The sequence below is a fragment of the Meleagris gallopavo genome, chromosome 1 (assembly GCF_000146605.3).
Source record: "Meleagris gallopavo isolate NT-WF06-2002-E0010 breed Aviagen turkey brand Nicholas breeding stock chromosome 1, Turkey_5.1, whole genome shotgun sequence".
Lineage (NCBI taxonomy): Eukaryota > Metazoa > Chordata > Aves > Galliformes > Phasianidae > Meleagris > Meleagris gallopavo.
The window spans coordinates 95,994,120-96,002,386 of record NC_015011.2 but is presented as its reverse complement, the minus strand read 5'-3'; the positions used below and the strand labels follow the sequence as shown (position 1 = coordinate 96,002,386).

General features: G+C 37.7%; 1 long non-coding RNA gene across 1 annotated transcript in view; it reads left to right on the top strand.

The window, feature by feature from the left end:
• Positions 1–8,181, top strand: part of LOC116217399 — a 24,399-nt gene extending 16,218 nt beyond the window's left edge. Inside the window, exon 4 of the long non-coding RNA XR_004161882.1 lies at positions 6,388–8,181. This is a non-coding gene — a long non-coding RNA (uncharacterized LOC116217399). The remainder of the gene's footprint in view (positions 1–6,387) is intronic.
• Positions 8,182–8,267: the final 86 nt, after the last annotated feature.

Here is an 8,267-nt window from a genome sequence, read left to right as displayed (position 1 = left end):
AACAAAAAAAAAACTAATAGTGAAAAATAATAAGAAAAAAAAGAAGAAAATCAGGAAGTATAGTAAAAGAAAACAAGACGAGTCTTTTCCAATCTTTTTTTTCTTGCTTGCTTTTGCCTCTCAGGGTGAGCAAGACTGCCTTAGGACTCTCCTTTTCTCCTTGTCTTGATATGATTAAAGTAGGAGTGGCAGCGTGTTTCCAGAGGACTGGAGAATGTTATGAAGATTGTGCTTGGAAGGGAGGGTCAGTGTCATGTTAATGTCAGTCTGTGGCACAACAAATGTCTCATGCACTGCATAAGACAAAGGGTCTTACATTAGCTACAGTTATTAACCAACTGAAAAAACTAGATACTAGATAGTTCTTCTTGTGAGATGCAAGAAAATGTTTCTGAACTGCTGCCAGTCCCATTTTCAGACTCAGTAATTCCCAGCTTCTCTCTGTATTTACTATTCCACTGTCTTTTGAACTTGGCCTCAAAGGTTCACATCAGTATGCATCCAGGCCATTAGACCTCCATAGCAGAATTTCATCCCCTTCCCCCAGTCCCTCTTCCCACTTGTGACTTCAAGAAATTTTAAATGTGCATTTGGCATGCTTTCTAACCTTGACTTTTGAACATTCAGGCCAAGCACTCAATCATTACCATATAAGTTCGTACCCTTGACATGCCATGAGTAATTGATCTCAACTCTCAATTATTATGTTAAGCTTATATGGATTTAGAAGGATGAGATCCTTCCTAATTAACCTCAAGTTTTTTTATAAGATTACACTCAAGATTGACATTGACAGTTTGTAATGCCTCTAAATTTCAAGGAAGCTCTTCATAAATTGTCAAGCTAAAACTTCAGTTTTATTATAGAAACAGATTTCATAACCCACCAAAAATGATAAAATAGGAAAGAATTTTATTAGCAACTATAACAGGGATGGAATATGTGTTAGACTCTACAGGGACAATGTTTGAAAGAACAGTAATGAAAAACATGCAAGAAAGGCTATTTTTCATGGTAATTAATATGAGTTAAGCTTCACTGATCAAAAAAATAATGACAAGATAGCATAAGAAGTGAGTCTGCAGGTGGTAAAACACATGAAGCCTGGCTTCCCTGTCTCTGGTGATTGGATCTGAGAAGGTCTTTAATGAAGGACTTGCTCTGGGATGAACCATATATACTATCTTGCAAGGGAATTCTGTGCTGTACTCTATGGGTAAATTCTGTTACGGCTGTCCCACTGTGGCAGACGTCCCTCAAGCTATCTCCATAATTTTTTATTTTTATACATTTTTTAAACTTAGGATGTACTTCAGAGTGCCGCTCCTCTTAAAATGTGGTTCTGCAGCTTTCAGAGAATTGTCTGGTCAGGGTCAGATCCCCAGTCAGCATTATTCTGTAAGGGCAGTGATGGTTGAATTAACACAAAATCAATCAATCTTTTCTAATTCACACCAGCCAAGGAGTTAGCTGTAAAAATGTAACTATTTTCTGCATTTCTATAATAATGGTTCTTCTCAGTGTTCCAAGGAACTTATTTACTAAAAGCCTGAGAAACTAGGGGCCAACTATCTGCTGCTATACACTGACAGGATTGGGTTCCTACAGGACAGGCTCACAGAAAATGGAGATGATGTTAGCAGTGCGACTGAAATGGATGACATTATGATGCTTGCAGTATGACATTTTGTATGGCATGGAATGAACAAGTACAGACACTGAGCATACCTAATCAGCTGATTATAGCAGAGCTATTGCTGGAAACAGCAATGAGACTTGTTTTGTGAAATGCGGACCTTAAGATCAGTGTTCGAATAGAGAGGAATGAATATGGATTCAGACAAAATAAGCATTTTCATGCAGAGTCATTTTTGTCTTAGATTGATTAACCTGACCTTCAATATCTTTCTAGACAGGGCAGTTCTTCCTTCTCACTGAGATTAGAGCATGGACTGGCAGTGAGGCTGCCCTTGTGTGTCACAGAAAGAGGAGCAGAGAACATTAGTTTGCAAGCACTGAGAAAAGATATTTAAACTCTTCCACAGAGATGTTGATAAGAAGAGCTGTTGATGGACAGCTGTTTCCAACATTATGGTCATACATTTGAAACCTAAGGGAATCAGATACCAATGTCCTCATAACTGCTGGCATGGTAATTATATATGACAGTCTTATCATACGGTGTTATCAGCATTTTGAAAGTATGTCTTAAAGATGGAGATACGATAGTCCCCTACAGTTCAGCACCATACAGTGAAAATATTTAGCACAAAAGATAAATTTTGAGATTGCAAATATATAGGGTTAAGACCTCAATAATATAAAGCTAAGTAATTTTAAAAATGTTATATGCCAAGAAAGATAAATGTATTAGAATTGTTATAATGGCTCTGTATTAGACCCAGAAGTCTTATAGTGATATTACCTTTAAAAGGTTGCTTGCTGTTCTTCATAGTTTTACTGATTAGTATCTTTATCAGTGAAGATTCCCACTGAAATTAATAGGATTAAATGTGTTGGTGGAGCCTGACCCTTGAAGTTTTAAGAACATCTACAATATTGCCAGTTTCTGTCTGTTCAAGTGCTTATACGGTCCATTTCACTGTCATATTTGAATGCATCAACAGCTTTTTTTTTCCCCAGCCAATTCTGGTTTTACCACTACAATGTCTAAGTGAAAGCAGTTTAGAAAACCAAATATGTCATTTAGAGTGAAATAAAAATCAATAGCACACAAAATTCTGGGAAACCCATTCTCCAGGAACTATGCATATATATTTTATCTTCTTGATTATGTAGCTCAATAATAATCTATGCCAACTTGTGCTACTGAGATGCTTTCCTGGCTCCTCAACTCATTTCTCATCAATTCTTGATACTCTATTATAAATGACTGTGTAGTTCCCCTCCCTCCTACTTTCCATACTATATTAACCCACTTAGATTTTGACACTCATTTTCATCCTTAGTTTTACTCTGCTCATAATGTACTGCCATTGTTTCTGATAGCAAAATACTGTGATTATCTCTATGTACATTGAATATATAACAATCCTTCCCATCATGGATAAAACATTACTTAGCTGACTAAAGATATTTCTGCCTCACCAATTAAACTGTTATAAGTAAAAACCTGTGCACAGAAGCAGCTTCTTGGTCATAGCTGACCAAGAACTGGATTTCAACAGATTCTCTGAGCTGCACTATACAGTCTTAACTGTAGCAAAGTTGGTACTTACTACCCAATTTTGAAGACAGCTTTAGGACAAACAGTATAATTTTTCCCTTCCTGATTTAATTCAGATGAATTAGCTCAACTGAAAATAAGCTGTGACAGTTACACATGGATCAAAGCCTAATTTTTTTTCTGGAATAGAACCTTGAATGTGTAAAGAAATAGAGTATCTCCCTTAATGCTGTAGACTTACACAGACCTATAACTGCACAGGATCTGCTTTATTGCTGAAAGCCAAGGTGCCAAAATTATCCATGACAGAGATCTGGATCAGCACTTTTTCATACCTGCAACCCAAATGTCTACTCCAGATTGGCAAAACATTTCTGAACTGCTCAGAGACTGATGGTGATCTTCAAAAGTGACTGCCTGAGCTACTTTCTTTTTTCAATATCTCTAATGAATTTCTGATTTTAATTTAGCAGAAACATAATATTCAGAAGACTGGTGAAGCACGTCTAAGAATCTTGACATAGACATCCTTTTTATCTCCTTCAGTTTTGGAGTTATTCATTTCCTCCTCAGAATTCCAAACCGTCCTTCCAGAAGGGATCTTGAAAAGGCAATAAGTGTTATCAAAGATTTATCTGAAGAATAATATACTACACTGGCCTCAATTAGAGAATGAGCATCAGTTTAGCTCTCTTCAGATGAAGCATTTCTTCCACCTTTACTTATGAAAGGGAGCAAAATTGCTGTTTCATCTCCCTTGTGTTATCTGTGATATATAAGACATCTCAAAGGAAATTTACATCAGCCTGTTATGACTTTATACCTCCCCCATCAAATAATGGCCTTGAGTATGGAACAGAGACCTGAGGGAAATATGACAGAGAAGGAAGAGAGCCAAGTAATTAATAATATTTATAATACTTCCTACATGCAATAACCTATGATGAGGTTAGTTCGTTGTCTTTTTTTTTTTTTCTTCTCCAGTATTTCTTTGCATAGAAGTTGTTGCATCCATACATGTACAAATATACATATAAAAGTGGTATGGAGAGGATTCTTTGTTTAAGTGCATTTGTTCAGATTTTGACAAAAATTTAAGGGTGCTTTTGGAGTATAGGAAGAAATAGAATCCATTTCATTTGCTATTATGCACTCTGCACAGGGAATCTTTGTGCTCAGTGATCTCTAGACCTTGCTCATCTATTAGTACACAGCAGAGAACCTGGCTGCTTTGCTTACAGCAAGCATACTTCCTTAAATACACCCAAAGAATTGAAAAATATATATAATTACTACATTACTATGTCAAAGATAAAAATAACTGAGGTAAAATATTTTGAGTGTAATTAATTAGTGGGTTACCAGACCATCACATAGATAATACTGAAGGAAAAAATAGCAGAAAATGTAAGAGGGATCACTTGAAAAGAATATACACACTGAATAGCAGATTACTCTATTTGAGTAAGCTCTGTATTAAGGAGGGTACTACTTAGCATAGAGGGGAGAGTATCTGGCTTTGAGGACATGGCAACTGATGTAAAAAGTCAGTATGTCAAATTATTCTATTAAGTAGAGTTGATTTTATGGTAGGCTTTTCGCACAGGTGAGGTTACCTGGTTTTTAATTACTGCAGACAGAACGTCTTACCATGGATTCACTGGAGGACATATCAGTTGTCATTTTGCTGGTTTCAGTAAGTGCTCTGAGGTCTCAGTTGTTACTGCCTGCAAAACATGCATTGTAAATCTTATCCTATGTGAATATCCTTGGTTATTGATTCTTCTGTAAGCTTGGCAGGCCTGTCAATAAATAAAGAAAGAAAAAAGAAGACTTAAAAGAAAATTACTGTCTTTGCCTTATGCTGTAACCTGAACAGCTCTTGGGAAAGAGTACAGTGTAGGCACAGCAGCATAGTTAATTAAAGCAGTAACATCATTAGTATACTAGATCAAACATTGGTTCTGTGTATACTAGAAAAACATTGCAATGGCATTGCTTCTGTTACTTGCTTTAAATTTTTCTGGGATTACATACAATCTGGGGTAAAGGCAGGAATGTTAAGCCAGCCACCAAATACCTGAATTAAACCTGAGCAATTTTTAGGGAAAACTATTCATAGTGTCAGAAAGAATACACTATTGTTAGGTTACATAGGCACCAGAAGCCTGAGGAAGCTGTTCTGAGAAGGCTCTTGTATGGAGTTCAGACTTCTACTAAAGAGATATTGGGATTCACAGCAAGGCAAAGGGATCTGAAAACTCCTTGCTCTCCTGGATCCATGCGACCAGATTAATTTCTGTGGGTCAGGTTTCTCTATAGTCTGACATGGGACCCTGGTTTATTTATGTTGTAGCTTCATTAGGGCAGTGTACTGGTTTTTGAAGACTTTGGTCAGATGCAAACTGGGAATGTTAAGTAGAAGATATTTTTTTCTTTTTCAGATATCATTAACTAAGTTTAAGATGTATGACATACAAAACAAAGTTATAGAATTATGCTGAACTTCTGCTCCAGTCTCTGCCCTAATTTGTATGGAGCAAGATTCTCCCAATGCTTCTGCTTAGATGTCACAGGAAAAAAAATGGTGCTGACTGAGAAATATAACATTTCTTTTTCAACACTCTTAAAAACTGGAATGACATTTTCAACATCTAACCCAATGCTAGTGTAAACAAAATATCATTCACTGTGTCTTGCACTAATTGAAAATTTGAGAGAAGAATCTGAAAAATATATAGCTATTAAATAGCAAGGATCGACATGTGCTCTCACATGCATACAGTGACTGTGCTGAAAGATTCATAACTAAACGAGTATAAATTTTGGTCCTTATGAAATTATGATAGAACCTAGAATAAAATTGGCAAGAATTCAATGCTGTGCAATCAGCAAATTTTTACCTTACTTGGATTTGAAAGAGCAAAATATCTAGACTGTAGCCTCATGCTTGCAATCTGATTTAATTAGCATTTTTATCACTTAGGACTTTATTGTCATGGTTCATCCACTGTGGTATAGGAAACATAAAAATAGCTATTGACACTGCAAACCTAGCGTGAGCTCACTTTTTTACTTTAAGAGTATGATATCCATTGTGAGCTTATGAAAGGAAATGAACTTTTGGATTTTCTCATCAAAAAGATGGAAAAACATCAATCAAAGCAAAATCCTCAGAGAGTCATCCCTTTACCTTTCAGAACTGAGATTGACTTGGGAGTTCTGCTGATCTACAAAGAAAGAAGCACCCCAGGTCTCTGGGAGAAGCTGTTAATATGCTGTCTGAAGCAGGGATGAAGATTACCGAACTCACAGGGAACTTAAGCCAATGAAAAGTGTCAGAGTAACATCTTTTTCAAACTTTATTTGAGGTTTCTCAGAGGTGTTATCCAGTCTCATATACCTCTAAGGCCATATTCAGGATTGATCCCCCTGAGTCCTCATATTTTGTGTACAGATACAATTACATTCAACAACTGCCCCATGCTTTGGGCAGACATTCAGATCATGATTTCTTTCCGTCAAAAAGCTGAGAACACTTCTCATATTCACTTCTCCTCAGAGGATCTAAGCTGCTTAGAAATTCATGTTACTTCCCTCCCAGAGAAGAAGCTGTTATTGCTTATTATTTCTTACTAGAAATGGAAACCTGATTGGGGAGCTATGTAAGGGAAAATGTATTTCCTAACTGTTCTTTATTTATGCATTTTCCACTGGAAAGCCTCCAGTGTTTTGGACTGACCCTTCCTGACATTGAAGTGTTTCTGATGAAAAAAAAAATTTGTTAAGCAAAAATGTTACAAGGGTTTTGTCCAAGTTTTCCACTTACTTCTTTTGGTTATGCTTCGGAGGTCACCTTCTGCAATCAAAGTGTGGAGCTGCGGCAGGACAGCAGAGGGAGGTAGTGCTCAAAAGAGGAAGAAAGGTTTGGACTGCCTCCACAGTGCAGCCGCCACCAGTAACCACTCAGTGATTTGCGTTCAGGCCAGCAGCAGCCCTCCATTGGAAAGAAATAAAAATTATAACTAAATTAATTTGCTCCGTTATGTGTGGATAAGCACCGGTGTAAATAATTGGGAGCTCATCACCTCTCTGCACTTCTCCGTTGGCCAACAGCAGCAGCGGCCTCCTGAAATGGGCCCTGCTAACTTTGCTGGTGATCCTGCCAGTAAGCCCGTTGCCTTGTTGGCAATTCTGCTCAGGTAGCGACCTTGCTGGGTTACAGAGGCATGCTGTACTGACTTTATTAAGGTGTGCCCTTTATTGAGAGTGTGTTTAGTGCATGTGTTGGGTCTCTAATTAAAATGCTAAAATATGGTTCCAGGAGAAAGTTTAACAGATTATTATCTTTCCTGCACAGAAGAAAGAGAGTGCTAGGACATATCTGTTTAAAGTGACTGTGCAAATGACATTTTGATGTTCCATATTTATAGTATTATCCGACAGTAACTTGCATATTAAGGGTTAGATTATACCAGAGCTGCCCCCGAAAGAGATCAGAGAATGAATATGAGTCATGACCACTCTCCTCAGCCATCAAGCCTGTACCCTCCTGTGCTTGCCCCAGCCAGGGAGAAATTTTGACCGAGATAGCCACAATGCCACCTTCTTCCATGCTGACCTACATATCCCTGGCAGTGCAGCTTTTTGCCCCTGCTTTTCAAGTAAAGAGCAGGATCAGTAATGTCTGATCTGAAACCCAGGCTCTGGTTTTAACTTGCCTGTCCCTGTGTGTCTTGCTCTTGAGGGTGTTGTTAATGACATGAGAAGACCAACTCTTCCCCTTCCCACTGCAACATCTGACTGTGTCATGAGTCATAAGCTCCTGGTTTTTCAGCAGAGATGATGTGAGTCTCCCTGCATAATTTGTTTCTTGCATTTTATCTTTTAAACTTTCTTACAAATATTTTTGGGGAAAAAAAGTAATTAGAGAGCTCCTGTAAGCTCTCTACATACTGCCAGTCAACTAACTGGTCAGAGGTGGCTGCAGCAGCTTTATTGCTGGTGCTAAATTTCCAACTCTTTCTGAAGCTGCCCTTGTTGGTGGCAGTTCTAATGATTTTCAGCTGATGGGTGAAAA